Source organism: Nerophis ophidion, linkage group LG21 (assembly GCF_033978795.1).
Source record: "Nerophis ophidion isolate RoL-2023_Sa linkage group LG21, RoL_Noph_v1.0, whole genome shotgun sequence".
Classification (NCBI taxonomy): domain Eukaryota; kingdom Metazoa; phylum Chordata; class Actinopteri; order Syngnathiformes; family Syngnathidae; genus Nerophis; species Nerophis ophidion.
The window spans coordinates 47,259,867-47,277,758 of record NC_084631.1 but is presented as its reverse complement, the minus strand read 5'-3'; the positions used below and the strand labels follow the sequence as shown (position 1 = coordinate 47,277,758).

Below are 17,892 nucleotides of genomic sequence, written 5' to 3'. Positions count from 1 at the left end.
AATACCACCATAATATTTGACAACCAAACATCTAATACCACCATAACATTTGACAACCAAACATCTAATACCACCATAACATTTGACAACCAAACATCTAATACCACCATAACATTTGACAACCAAACATCTGATACCACCATAACATTTGACAACCAAACATCTAATACCACCATAACATTTGACAACCAAACATCTGATACCACCATAACATTTGACAACCAAACATCTAATACCACCATAACATTTGACAACCAAACATCTGATACCACCATAACATTTGACAACCAAACATCTAATACCACCATAACATTTGACAACCAAACATCTAATACCACCATAACATTTGACAACCAAACATCTAATACCACCATAACATTTGACAACCAAACATCTGATACCACCATAACATTTGACAACCAAACATCTAATACCACCATAACATTTGACAACCAAACATCTAATACCACCATAACATTTGACAACCAAACATCTGATACCACCATAACATTTGATAACCAAACATCTGATACCACCATTACATTTGACAACCAAACATCTGATACCACCATAACATTTGACAACCAAACATCTGATACCACCATAACATTTGACAACCAAACATCTGATACCACCATAACATTTGACAACCAAACATCTAATACCACCATAACATTTGACAACCAAACATCTGATACCACCATAACATTTGACAACCAAACATCTAATACCACCATAACATTTGACAACCAAACATCTGATACCACCATAACATTTGACAACCAAACATCTAATACCACCATAACATTTGACAACCAAACATCTGATACCACCATAAGATTTGACAAGCAAACATCTGATACCACCATAACATTTGACAACCAAACATCTAATACCACCATAACATTTGACAACCAAACATCTGATACCACCATAACATTTGACAACCAAACATCTAATACCACCATAACATTTGACAACCAAACATCTGATACCACCATAACATTTGACAACCAAACATCTGATACCACCATAACATTTGACAACCAAACATCTAATACCACCATAACATTTGACAACCAAACATCTAATACCACCATAACATTTGACAACCAAACATCTAATACCACCATAACATTTGACAACCAAACATCTAATACCACCATAACATTTGACAACCAAACATCTGATACCACCATAACATTTGACAACCAAACATCTAATACCACCATAACATTTGACAACCAAACATCTGATACCACCATAACATTTGACAACCAAACATCTAATACCACCATAACATTTGACAACCAAACATCTAATACCACCATAACATTTGACAACCAAACATCTGATACCACCATTACATTTGACAACCAAACATCTGATACCACCATAACATTTGACAACCAAACATCTAATACCACCATAACATTTGACAACCAAACATCTAATACCACCATAACATTTGACAACCAAACATCTAATACCACCATAACATTTGACAACCAAACATCTAATACCACCATAACATTTGACAACCAAACATCTAATACCACCATAACATTTGACAACCAAACATCTGATACCACCATAACATTTGACAACCAAACATCTAATACCACCATTACATTTGACAACCAAACATCTGATACCACCATTACATTTGACAACCAAACATCTAATACCACCATAACATTTGACAACCAAACATTAATACCACCATAACATTTGACAACCAAACATCTGATACCACCATAACATTTGACAACCAAACATCTGATACCACCATAACATTTGACAACCAAACATCTAATACCACCATAACATTTGACAACCAAACATCTAATACCACCATAACATTTGATAACCAAACATCTGATACCACCATAACATTTGACAACCAAACATCTAATACCACCGTAACATTTGACAACCAAACATCTGATACCACCATAACATTTGACAACCAAACATCTAATACCACCATAACATTTGACAACCAAACATCTAATACCACCATAACATTTGACAACCAAACATCTAATACCACCATAACATTTGACAACCAAACATCTGATACCACCATTACATTTGACAACCAAACATCTGATACCACCATAACATTTGACAACCAAACATCTGATACCACCATAACATTTGACAACCAAACATCTAATACCACCATAACATTTGACAACCAAACATCTAATACCACCATAACATTTGACAACCAAACATCTAATACCACCATAACATTTGACAACCAAACATCTAATACCACCATAACATTTGACAACCAAACATCTGATACCACCATAACATTTGACAACCAAACATCTGATACCACCATAACATTTGACAACCAAACATCTAATACCACCATAACATTTGACAACCAAACATCTAATACCACCATAACATTTGACAACCAAACATCTGATACCACCATAACATTTGATAACCAAACATCTGATACCACCATTACATTTGACAACCAAACATCTGATACCACCATAACATTTGACAACCAAACATCTAATACCACCATAACATTTGACAACCAAACATCTAATACCACCATAACATTTGACAACCAAACATCTAATACCACCATAACATTTGACAACCAAACATCTGATACCACCATAACATTTGACAACCAAACATCTAATACCACCATAACATTTGACAACCAAACATCTAATACCACCATAACATTTGACAACCAAACATCTAATACCACCCTAACATTTGACAACCAAACATCTGATACCACCATAACATTTGACAACCAAACATCTAATACCACCATAACATTTGACAACCAAACATCTAATACCACCATAACATTTGACAACCAAACATCTAATACCACCATAACATTTGACAACCAAACATCTAATACCACCATAACATTTGACAACCAAACATCAGATACCACCATAACATTTGATAACCAAACATCTGATACCACCATAACATTTGATAACCAAACATCTGATACCACCATTACATTTGACAACCAAACATCCAATACCACCATAACATTTGACAACCAAACATCAGATACCACCATAACATTTGACAACCAAACATCTGATACCACCATAACATTTGATAACCAAACATCTGATACCACCATTACATTTGACAACCAAACATCCAATACCACCATAACATTTGACAACCAAACATCTGATACCACCATTACATTTGACAACCAAACATCTAATACCACCATAACATTTGACAACCAAACATTAATACCACCATAACATTTGACAACCAAACATCTAATACCACCATAACATTTGACAACCAAACATCAGATACCACCATAACATTTGATAACCAAACATCTGATACCACCATAACATTTGACAACCAAACATCTAATACCACCATAACATTTGACAACCAAACATCAGATACCACCATAACATTTGATAACCAAACATCTGATACCACCATTACATTTGACAACCAAACATCCAATACCACCATAACATTTGACAACCAAACATCTAATACCACCATAACATTTGACAACCAAACATCTGATACCACCATAACATTTGACAACCAAACATCTGATACCACCATTACATTTGACAACCAAACATCCAATACCACCATAACATTTGACAACCAAACATCCGATACCACCATTACATTTGACAACCAAACATCTAATACCACCATAACATTTGACAACCAAACATCTAATACCACCATAACATTTGACAACCAAACATCTAATACCACCATAACATTTGACAACCAAACATCTAATACCACCATAACTTTTGACAACCAAACATCAGATACCACCATAACATTTGATAACCAAACATCTGATACCACCATAACATTTGACAACCAAACATCTAATACCACCATAACATTTGACAACCAAACATCTAATACCACCATAACATTTGACAACCAAACATCTAATACCACCATAACATTTGACAACCAAACATCTGATACCACCATACGATTTGACAACCAAACATCTGATACCACCATTACATTTGACAACCTAACATCTAATACCACCATAACATTTGACAACCAAACATCTAATACCACCATAAAATTTGACAACCAAACATCTGATACCACCATAACATTTGACAACCAAACATCTGATACCACCATAACATTTGACAACCAAACATCTGATACCACCATTACATTTGACAACCAAACATCTGATACCACCATAACATTTGACAACCAAACATCTAATACCACCATAACATTTGACAACTTAACATCTGATACCACCATTACATTTGACAACCAAACATCTGATACCACCATAACATTTGACAACCAAACATCTAATACCACCATAACATTTGACAACCAAACATCTGATACCACCATAACATTTGACAACCAAACATCTGATACCACCATAACATTTGACAACCAAACATCTAATACCACCATAACATTTGACAACCAAACATCTGATACCACCATAACATTTGACAACCAAACATCTAATACCACCATAACATTTGACAACCAAACATCTGATACCACCATAACATTTGACAACCAAACATCTAATACCACCATAACATTTGACAACCAAACATCTAATACCACCATAACATTTGACAACCAAACATCTGATACCACCATAACATTTGACAACCAAACATCTAATACCACCATAACATTTGACAACCAAACATCTGATACCACCATAACATTTGACAACCAAACATCTGATACCACCATAACATTTGACAACCAAACATCTAATACCACCATAACATTTGACAACCAAACATCTGATACCACCATAACATTTGACAACCAAACATCTAATACCACCATAACATTTGACAACCAAACATCTGATACCACCATAACATTTGACAACCAAACATCTAATACCACCATAACATTTGACAACCAAACATCTAATACCACCATAACATTTGACAACCAAACATCTAATACCACCATAACATTTGACAACCAAACATCTGATACCACCATAACATTTGACAACCAAACATCTAATACCACCATAACATTTGACAACCAAACATCTGATACCACCATAACATTTGACAACCAAACATCTAATACCACCATAACATTTGACAACCAAACATCTAATACCACCATAACATTTGACAACCAAACATCTGATACCACCATAACATTTGACAACCAAACATCTGATACCACCATAACATTTGACAACCAAACATCTGATACCACCATAACATTTGACAACCAAACATCTAATACCACCATAACATTTGACAACCAAACATCTAATACCACCATAACATTTGACAACCATACAATTCCACACCCACTTAACACCACTGTAACTTTTGACAAACAATTCCACACCCATTTAATAACACCACCATAACAGTTTAACAACCAATTACACAAAGCTACTCGATAAAGAATCTGGATATTATCTTCAACCTAACTCTCTCGTTTGAGTCACAAATTAAGAGTGTAACCAACACAACTCTTTCTTTTCAGTCACATTAGGAGTGTAAAACAGCCTTCTTTCATCTCTGTAATCTCGCTGAAATATGTCCCTATTTTGTCCACTAGAGACGATGAGATCATTATTCATGCGTTATTTACATCTCTCTACATTACTGTTTTTTTCAGGCCTCCTTTTGTCTAGCATTAAAATATTAGTTGGTAGAAAATGCAGCTGCTATACTTTTAACAAGAAAGTTTGATCATATTACACCTATACTATATTGTCGTTGCGGTGCATGGTGTAAGAATGATAACGTGGATGAACAAATGAATGACAAAATAAGTAAGATTGTGTGACAGAACAGCGGGAAAAGAAGACTGCAGCGAGACGATGATGTTAGCTGCCAGCGTGTTTATTGACAACTCAGTATGTGAGTGCAGTGTGTGATTACCTTAAAGAGATGGAGTGTGACTATGTGTAAGTATTATCTGAGCGTGGTCACCAGAGGGTGTTGAGTGTGCGTGTTGAGATAGAGGTGGAAGTCCAAAAGAAGAAAAAGGCTTGGACGTCAGAGGGCAGGAGCGAGGTCTTGGTCCAGGGAGGCAAGAGGGAATCCAAAGTGGGTCCAGGTAGACGACGAGGAAGCTGGAGGACGACACAACACGAAAGACCGTCAACTCGACAGGAAGGGAACACAGGGAGCAAGAAGGCTGAAGATGTGTTGGCTTACTGTACTGGTAGGAGAAACTACGTTCTGGCACCGGATCTTAAGACGCGCTGGCTTATGAAGGCTGGTTGCTCATCACCGGCAGGTGTGTTGATTGCAGATCTCTTGCAGAGGCACACCCGCAGCGGAGAGGGAACACCTATTGATGTGCTCCGCCATGCACTCAGTCCGCACAGCAGGAGGAGAAGCAGGAACGTGACCCATAACACATTGTGTAAGACTTGTGTACTGTTGTAGCGCTGCAGGGTGTAAGAATGAGAAATGAGTCACATGAATGAATACATGGACAACATTAGGTAAGAGTTTTGCATTGCATAGCGGAATAAACCAATTTTGACCTTGTAGATATCAAAAACTGAGGAAACAAACACCATGAGGACACAAATTAAATACATATTGACTTTGTATTGTAGATAACCAGACCCCAAAATTGACCTTGTAGATATCAAAAACCATGACACAAATTAAATACATATTTACCATGTATTGTCAATGACAAGACCCCTAAAATTGACCTTGTAGATATCAAAAACCATGACACAAAATACATATTTACCATGTATTGTCAATGACAAGACCCCTAAAATTGACCTTGTAGATATCAAAAACCATGATGACACAAATTAAATACATATTTACCACGTATTGTCAATGACAAGACCCCTAAAATTGACCTTGTAGATATCAAAAACCATGACAAATTAAATACATATTTACCATGTATTGTCGATAAGACCCCTAAAATTGACCTTGTAGATATCAAAAACCATGATGACACAAATACATATTTACCATGTATTTGATGACAAGACCCCTAAAATTGACCTTGTAGATATCAAAAACCACGAGGACACAGATTACATACATATTTACCATGTATTGTCAATGACAAGACCCCTAAAATTGACCTTGTAGGTATCAAAAACCATGAGGACACAAATACATATTTACCAGGTATTGTCGATGACGAAACCCTTAAAATTGACCTTGTGGATATCAAAAACCAAGACACAAATTAAATACATATTTACCAAGCATTGTTGATGACAAGACCCTTAAAATTGACCTTGTAGATATCAAAAACCATGATGGCACAAATTAAATACATATTTACCATGTATTGTCGATGACAAGACCCCTAAAATTGACCTTGTAGATATTAAAAACCATGAGGACACAAATTAAATATATATTTACCATGTATTGTCAATGACAAGACCCCTAAAATTGACCTTGTCGGTATCAAAAACCATGAGGACACAAATACATATTTACCAGGTATTGATGACGAAACCCTTATAATTGACCTTGTAGATATCAAAAACCATGATGGCACAAAATACATATTTACCATGTATTGTTGATGACGAAACCCTTATAATTGACCTTGTAGATATCAAAAACCATGACACAAATTAAATACATATTTACCATACATTGTTGATGACAAGACCCTTTAAATTGACCTTGTAGATATCAAAAACCATGATGGCACAAAATACATATTTACCATGTATTGTCGATGACGAGACTCCTAAAATTGACCTTGTAGATAACAAAAACCATGAAACAAAATACATACTGACCTTGTATTGTAGATAACAAAAACCATTAACAAAAACAATGAAGACACAAATTACATACTAACCTGTATTGTAGATAACCAAACCCCCCAAAATTTCCCCTGTAGTTATTAAAAACCAGGACACAAATATACATATTTACCTTGTATTGTAGAAGACCAGAGTCCTTAAAATTGACCTTGTAGATAACAAAAACCATGACAAAAAGGAAATACATATTGACCTTGTATTGTAGATGATCAAACCCCCAAAATCAAATTGACCTTGAAGATTAAAAACAAATTAAAATACATATTGACCTTGTATTGTAGATGACCAGACCCGCAAAAGTGACCTTTAAGATAAAAAAAGACACTATTTAAATACAAATCGAACTTTGATTGTAGATGATCAGACCCCCAAAATTGACCTTGTAGTTAATAGAAACCATGACACAAAATACATAGACGTAGATATCAAAAACATGAGGAAACAAAAACAAATTAAATACATACTGACCTTTTATTGTATATGACCAAAACCCCCCAAATTGACCTTGTAGACAAAATCAATGGACACTAATACAACTTTACCTTGTATTGTAGACGACCTGACTTCTTAAAATTGACCTAATAAATAACAAAAACTATGACAAATAAAATACATATTAACCTTGTATTGTAGATATCAAAAACCACGAGGAAACAAAACAAAAAAAAAGGCCCAAAATACATACCGACCTTGTGGTAACAAAAATCATGGAGGACAAATAAAATACAAATTTTTACCTTGTATTGTAGATGACCTGACTTTTTAAACTTGATCTAATAGATAAAAACCATGACAAATGAAATACATATTAACCTTGGATTGTAGATATCAAAAACATGAGGAAACAAAAAAAAAAGGCCCAAAATACATACCAACTTTGTAGTAACAAAAACCATGAGAACAAAAAATACAAATTTACCTTGTATTGTAGATGATCAGACTCTTTAAAATTGACCTTGTAGATAACAAAAAACATGACAAATTACATATTGACCTTGTATTGCAGATGACCAAACCCCACAAAATTGACCTTGAAGTTAAAAACCATGACCAAAAAAAATACATATTGACCTTGTATTATAGATGACCAGACACCCCCCAAAATTGACGTTGTTAATAGAAACCATGACACAAATAAAATATACATTGACCTTGTATTGTAGATATCAAAAACCATGAGGAAACAAAAACAATGACACAATATACAGACTGACCGTGTAGTTAAAATACAAATTTACCTTGTATTGTTGATGAGACTCCTTAAAATTGACCTTGTAGATAACAAAAACCTTGACAAATGAAATACATATTGACCTTGTATTGTAGATATCACAAACCATGAGGAAACAAAAACAGTGACAGGTTAAATACATACTGACCCTGTATTGTAGATGACTAGACCCCACAAATTCACTTTGAAGATAAAAACCATTACAAAAAAAATACATTTACCTTGTATTGTAGATTTCAAAAACGATGAGGAAACAAAAACAATGACACAAAACCCCCCACAAATTGACCTTGTAGTTAAAAACTTTGGTCATCTACAATACGAGGTAAATATGTATTTTATTCGTCAAAGTTTTTGTTGACAAGGTTAATTTGTGGGGGGTTTTGTGTCATTGTTTTTGATATCTACAATACAAGGTCAATATGTATTTTATTTGTGTCCTCATGGTTTTTGTTAACTAAAAGGTCAATTTTGGGGGGGAAGGGGAGTCTGGTCATCTACAATACAAGGTAAATATGTATTTTATTCGTCAGACTCCCCTTCCCCCCCAAAATTGACCTTGTAGTTGACAAAAACCATGAGGACACTAAATACATATCGACCTTGTATTGTAGATATCAAAAACCATGAGGAAACAAAAACAGTGACACAAGTTAAATACATACTGACCTTGTAGTTAAAAACCATGACAAATAAAATACAAATTTACCTTGTATTGTAGATGAACAGACTCCTTAAAATTGACCTTGTAGATAACAAAAACCATGACAAATGAAATACATATTGACCTTGTATTGTAGATATCACAAACCATGAGGAAACACAGTGACACAGGTTAAATACATATTGACCTTGTAGTTAAAAAACATGACACAGGTTAAATACATACTGACCCTGTATTGTAGATGACTAGACCCCACAAAATTGACTTCTAAGATAAAACCATTACAAAAAAATACATTTACCTTGTATTGTAAATATCAAAAACCATGAGGAAACAAAAACAATGACAAAACCCCCCACAAATTGACCTTGTAGTTATAAACTTTGGTCAATATGTATTTTATTCGTCAAAGTTTTTGTTGACTACAAGGTCAATTTATGGGGGGTTTTGTGTCATTGTTTGATATCTACAATACAAGGTCAATATGTATTTTATTTATGTCCTCATGGTTTTTGTTAATTACAAGGTCAATTTTGGGGGGGAAGGAGAGTCTGGTCATCTACAATACAAGGTAAATATGTATTTTATTCGTCAGACTCCCCTTCCCCCCAAAATTGACCTTGTAGTTAACAAAAACCATGAGGACACAAAATACATATCAACCTTGTATTGTAGATAAAAACCATGAGGAAACAAACAGTGACACAAGTTAAATACATACTGACCTCGTAGTTAAAAACCATGACAAAATACAAATTTACCTTGCACTGTAGATGAACAGACTCCTTAAAATTGACCTTGTAGATAACAAAAACCATGACAAATGAAATACATTGACGTTGTATTGAACAGACTCCTTAAAATTGACCTTGTAGATAAAAACCATGACAAATGAAATACATTGACGTTGTATTGTAGATGACTAGACCCCCAAAATTGACCTTGAAGATAAAAAAAAAAAAAAGATAAAAAAAAAAGAAAATATACATAGACTTTGTATTGTAGACCAGACTCCACAAAATTGACCTTGAAGAAACAAGAAAAGTTTAGTTATTTTCAATTATTGCACCCACACAAGGAACCATTACATCAGCCTGGGGTGCAGCCTGAGTGGAGAAACAAAAAAAACAGGGACACAAAGGAATTTAGAACAAACATTTAAGACACATGAACACAAATCAAGTCATTTGCGGCAAAGAGGTGAGTTTTAAGCTGTGCTCTAAAAGTGTCCAGAGTGGTGGCGGACTTGACTTTCAGGGGGAGCTTATTCCATAGGCCAGGTACCATCATTGAAAATGCACAGTCTCTCTTTGTCACTAGGTTTGACTGTGGGACCTTCAAGGTCATCTGGTTGTCAGATCTGAGGCAACGACCAAGCCTGGAGCTGATAGGTTGGTCCAGGAGATGTTTGATGTAAGCTGGGGTAAGACCACGGAGCGCTTTGAAGACATACGTAAGGATCTTAAATTTCACTCTGTGCTTCACCAGGAGCCAGTGAAGGGAGGAGAGGATGGGAGAAATGTGTTCCCTCATTTTTGTGCCTGTCACCAGCATTTTGTAGCAACTGCATGCTATATATGGTCTTGTCAGTGACCCCAGCATAGAGGGCATTCCATTAGTCCAGTCTGCAGAAGATGAGCATGAACACGACCCTCTAAGTCACTGGGGGAGAGGACAGACTTGATCTTGGCTATTGTGCACAGTTGGGGGGTTGGAGTTCCCGAACAGAAGAATTTCACTCCGTCATTGAGCTGCAGGAAATTTTGACATCCACTCTTTTATGTCCTGCAAGCAGTCCTTCAAATGGTCCAGTCCAGAGGGATCGTCTGTCTTGAGTGGAAGATAGATTTAGTATCATCAGTGTAGAAATGAAAGGAAATTTTAAGGCGATGAATGACTTGGCTGAGGGAGAGCATGTAGATGGAGAACAGGAGGGACCCCACAGGTGAGGTTGGCACAGCGGGAGGAATGTTTGGCTCTGTTCACAGAGAAGGTTCCGTTGTTGATGGAGGACGTAAACCAGCACAGGGAAATGTTAGTGATGTCGACCTCTTATTTCCCCAGATACACAATACATCTAACATTGGCCGGCCACACACACACACACACACACAGCAACTATCACCCCCCCCGCCTCGGGTGAAGGTAATGTAACTATTGTAAACCAGACTTTCAAACCAAGGATGTCACAACATTTATTTAAACCCCAAAATGTCAAAAGATGAACAACAACAACAAGAAAGCCAGCACCAACATCTCTGCAGATGTTTGGTGATGCATGGAGAGCTAAAAACCTTTTGTAAATACATCTTACATAAAGCATCACAAGTGCAAAAATATTCACAGCGTACTTTTCAGCTTGGAGATCCCAACTTTGAAATGTCCCAACACCCAGCTTTTGACAACCATAGTAGGGCCAAATCAGTGAGGGCAGGTGTGTTCACCTGTAGCAAACACTCAGCCCCACCTTCATTCATCCATCCATTTCCTACCACTTATTTCCTTTGGGGTCACGGATACCTATCTCAGCTACAATCAGGCCGGAAGGCGATGTACACCCTGGACAAGTCACCACCTCATCACAGGACCAACTTAACATCACAAAATGAAAATGCTACGCCCACCCTTCTTTCTTTCTTTGTGGACACGCCTACTTTGGTAATGTGCATTACGTTTTCATAACATGGTCACTACTGCCTACTTTGTCTTGTTATATTCTTATTTTACTGTCATATATATATATTTTTCCCCCCATTGTTGCTTTTTATTTTTTATTCTTATTTTAATATTTCTCTATTGTGTTTCCATTTAAACCCCCATTATTTACTTTTATTTAAATTGATCTCAACTCTGTACACTGCTGCTGGAATTTTAATTTTCCTGAAGGAATCAATAAAGTACTATCTATCTATGTTGACATTCACAAGATGCCTTCATGAAATGTATCTTTATCTCAGGACAAAAATAAACACTCCAAAACATATACATATGGAGCCTATGTATTGTTAATACTCATTGACATGCTCCACACATATGTATTATAAATGCTCATTGACATGCTCCACACGTATGTATTATAAATGCTGATTGACATGCTCCACACATATTATAATTGCTCATTGACATGCTCCACACATATGTATTATAAATGCTCATTGACATGCACCACACGTATGTATTATAAATGCTCATTGACATGCACCACACGTATGTATTATAAATGCTCATTGACATGCACCACACATGTATTATAAATGCTCATTGACATGCACCACATGTATTATAAATGCTCATTGACATGCTCCACACGTATGCATGTATGTATTGTTAATGCTCATTGACAGACTCCACATGCATGTATGTGTTGTTAATGCTTATTGACATGCTTGACATGACATACAAACATGTCAAGCCTGTCAATGAGCATCAACAATACATGTCAAGCATGTAAATGAGCATAAACAATACACACATTCATACATGCCGGGGCCTGTAAATGACCATAAACAATACATACATGTCGGGCATGTAAATGACCATGAATAATACATACATGCCGCGCCTGTAAATGAACATGAATAAGACATACATGCCGCGCCTGTAAATGAACATGAATAATACATACATGCCGCGCCTGTATACGAGCATAAACAATACATACATGCCGGGCCTGTATACGAGCATAAATACATACATGTCAGGCCTGTAAAAGAGCATAAAACGCAACATACATAAACATTGGCGTCGCACACGACCAACGCCAAACCAATTAGTCCGCCCTGAGATGGGTAGGTTTTGAGTTCAAACCCCGCCTGAGTCATACCAAAGACTATAAAAATGGGAGCCATTACCTCCCTGCTTGGCACTCAGAATCAAGGCTTGTAATTGGGGGTTTAATCACCCAAATTTATTCCCGAGCTCAGCCACCACTGCTGCTCACTGCTCCCCTCACCTCCCAGGAAGTGATCCAGGGTGAGGAGTCAAATGCAGATAATTTTGCCACACCTAGTGTGTGACAATTATTGGTACTTGAACATTGGCCTCAGACTACCAACGCCAAACCAACATTAGCCTTGTCGACGACCGTCAGGAACAAGAGTGAAGCGTCTTGCTCAGGACACAACGTACATGACGAGGTCAATAGAAGGTGGGAATTGAACCAGGAATTAAAGCTAGGGGAGACAGTACCTTCTCTGTGGTCGGCCCTAAGCTGTGGAACACTGTGGCCCTCCATACTCAAACTGCTCCCGATGTGGAGTGTTTTAAGTCTCGTCTTAAGACCCATTTTTATTCTTTGGCTTTTAACACTACGTGAGTTGTGTGGTCAGGAAATATAATCCTTTAAGTTTACAATTCAGAAAGTTTTATGAAGCATAATTGTAAGCACACTACCACAAAACACAAATTGCTAGCCTCCGATGTTATGAACATTTTTTACAGTTGCATTGTATTGAAAATGAGGACATAGCAAAACATTTATTCCTTTAGTGGGAAAATATATACATAGAATAGAATGTACTTTATTGATCCTTGGGGGATATTCAACACCACAGTTCGCTCACAAACTATGATGATAATATATATCTATATATATATATATATATATATATATATATCTATATCTATATAGATATATATATATATATATATATAGATATATCTATATAGATATATATATATATATATATATATATATATATATATATATATATATATATATATATATATATATATATATATATATATATCATTGTGAGCGAACTGTGGTGTTGAATTTCCCCCAAGGATCAATAAAGTACATTCTATTCTATGTATATATTTATTATTATTCATTTCTATTTTTATTTAGTCATTGGTGGAGCTTAAGATAGTATTCGAATGTTGTTTGTAATATTGTTGTGCCACACTTTGGAAACATTTTGTTTAAATGTGCTATATACGGTAAATAAAGTGGATTGGAAGAATCCACAGGTTGCTGGCACGGTCACTCTACCAACCACGCAGTCCACAAAATAAACCAAAAAAACATTGACTTTGTATAGGACATATACTAATAAATAGGGCTGCGAATCTTTCGGTGTCCCACGATTCAATATCGATTCTTAGGGTCGCAATTCGATTATAATTCGATTCTCAATTCACAACAATATTTTTCCAATTGAAAAGGATTGTGTATTCATTCAATACATAGATTTCAGCAGGATCTACCCCAGTCTGCTGACATGCTAGCAGAGTAGTAGATTTTTAAAAAAACCTTTTATAATTGTAAAGGACAATGTTTTATCAACTGATTGCAATAATGTAAATTTGTTTGAACTGTTAAACGTACATAAAATATGACTTATTTTATCTTTGTGAAAACATTGGACACAGTGTGTTGTCCAGCTTATGAGATGCCATGCAAGTGTAAGCCACTGTGACACTATTGTTCTTTTTGATTATTTTTATAAATGTCTAATGATAATGTCAATGAGGGATTTTTAATCACTGCTTTGCTGAAATCATAATATTGATACTGTTAATCATTTTTGTTTCACTACTTTTGTTTTGTTCTGTGTGGTGTTTGTGTCTCCTCTCAATTGTTCTGTTTATTGCAGTTCTGAGTGTTGCTGGCTCAGCTTTGCTTTTGGAATTGGATTGCATTGTTATGGTGTTGCTGTGCAGTGGTTTGTTGGGTTGATTCATTTAAAAAATATATTTTTTTCTTTTTTTAGTAGATTTTTCTTAAAATGAGAATTGATTCTGAATTGCACAATATGAAAATCGTGATTCTAATTCGAATTGATTTTTTTTCCACACCCCTACTAATAAATATCGAAATCTATAAAGCCCCCACACACACACACACCAAAAAGCAGCAACTATCACACCCCGCCTTGGGTGAAGGTCATGTAAGCATTGTAAACTGGACTTTCAAACCAAGGACGGCAAAACATGCAGTTTAACACTTTAACATTTATTTAAACCCCAAAATGTCAAAAGGTGAACAACAACAACAACAACAACAACAAGAAAGCCAGCACCAACATCTCTGCAGATGTTTGGTGATGCATGGAGAGCTGACAACTTTATGTAAATACACCTTAAACAAAGCATCACAAGTGTAAAAGTATTCACAGCGGACTTTTGAGCTTGGAGATCCCAACTTTGAAATGTCCTTCTAAACACCCAGCTTTTGACAACCATAGTTGGACCAAAACAGTGAGGGCAGGTGTGTTCACATGTAGCAAACACTAATCAGTGAGGGCAGGTGTGTTCACCTGTAGCAAACACTAATCAGTGAGGGCAGGTGTGTTCACCTGTAGCAAACACTAATCAGTGAGGGCAGGTGTGTTCACCTGTAGCAAACACTAATCAGTGAGGGCAGGTGTGTTCACCTGTAGCAAACACTAATCAGTGAGGGCAGGTGTGTTCACCTGTAGCAAACACTAATCAGTGAAGGCAGGTGTGTTCACCTGTAGCAAACACTAATCAGTGAGGGCAGGTGTGTTCACCTGTAGCAAACACTAATCAGTGAGGTCAGGTGTGTTCACCTGTAGCAAACACTAATCAGTGAGGGCAGGTGTGTTCACCTGTAGCAAACACTCAGCCACACCTTGACACTCTTAGCCAGCAGTTGAGAGCCATGGTGACTGACAGCTTGTCAGCAACTAAATGTGTCTGTTTTCTACATGTTGTGTTCCTAACATGTGCATGTTTGTCACTAAATGTGTGTTTCTACATGTTGTGTTCCTAACACATGTGCATGTTTGTCACTGACTAATAAATGTGTGTTTCTACATGTTGTGTTCCTAACACATGTGCATGTTTGTCACTAAATGTGTGTTTCTACATGTGTTCCTAACATGTGCATGTTTGTCACTGACTAATAAATGTGTTTCTACATGTTGTGTTCCTAACACATGTGCATGTTTGTCACTAAATGTGTGTTTCTACATGTTGTGTTCCTAACACATGTGCATGTTTGTCACTAAACGTGTGTTTCTACATGTTGTGTTCCTAACACATGTGCATGTTTGTCACTAAACGTGTGTTTCTACATGTGTTCCTAACACATGTGCATGTTTGTCACTAAATGTGTGTTTCTACATGTTGTGTTCCTAACACATGTGCATGTTTGTCACTAAATGTGTGTTTCTACATGTTGTGTTCCTAACACATGTGCATGTGTGTTTCTACATGTTGTGTTCCTAACACATGTGCACGTGCAGTGCGAATCAAACAATTTTCAAGCAGCAATAAAGCACACGGTAGAAGCATCAAGACAAACAATAGAACGCCAGTGTAAAAGAGCAAACTGTCACAGCAACACAAACACAACTTTAAATCAGCAATAAAGCACACGGTAGAAGCATGAAGACAAACAATAGAACGCCAGTGTAAAAGAGCAAAGTATTACTCACTGCGAATAAAACCCGTCCGATCCACATCCGTCAAAAAAGAATAATGATGAAGCAGTGAAGGAGGGACTCAGGTGGAACTAAATACAACTAATTAAACGAGGAACAGGTGTGCAGACACGGAGCAGAGAGTAAAGGTGCCACAAAAGACAGAGAGCAAACAGGAAACAGTGAGAAAATAAGAGCAGCAGGACAGGAAGTGATTTGAAAGACAGGAAAAGCAAACATGATCAAAGTGTCAGTAGCACTTCTGACACATCTATATATATATTAGACCAGGGTCTCAGACACGTGAGATCTTATTTTGCGGCTCCCACGCTAATATGAAAGTTGAATGTTAGTGAGAGTTTGATATGAATGGTGCTTGACAGCATTGTGGGCGGAGCTGAAGGAATCCACCAATCACGGTGTGCTATATGGCTCTCAACAGTGACGTCACTTGTGTGACGCAGGCAGAGACAGGTTTGAAATAAAGTTAAAAACGATGATGCTGTGTTCCAAATTTAAGTTATTTGATGAATCTGAATGAGCCTATGGCTTTGTACTTTGTTTATTATGTATTCATTTCTTTGTATTCTATTTTTGTTATTTTGAATTTACAACGCCCTGGCGCTGTTTGGACTGTTTTTATAATGTTTTGTAATGTTTTATATTGTTGTTGGACTTACTGTTTGTAATTGTGGAAATTTATAAATAAAAAAAAAAAGTTTTGAAATAAAGTTGAAAACGATGACACTGTGTTCCAAATTTAAGTTATGGCTTAATTAATTTGCAC

The 17,892-nt window shown here is 36.2% G+C and overlaps 1 long non-coding RNA gene across 1 annotated transcript; it reads right to left on the bottom strand.

Annotated features, from left to right (window-relative positions):
• Nucleotides 1–5,878: 5,878 nt before the first annotated feature.
• On the bottom strand, nt 5,879–17,309 carry LOC133539523 (uncharacterized). The gene is made up of 3 exons (XR_009803424.1): nt 17,121–17,309; nt 6,213–6,448; nt 5,879–6,127 (listed from the first exon to the last, which is right to left on the bottom strand). It is a non-coding gene; the product is annotated as an uncharacterized LOC133539523 (long non-coding RNA).
• Between the last annotated feature and the right edge of the window lie 583 nt (nt 17,310–17,892).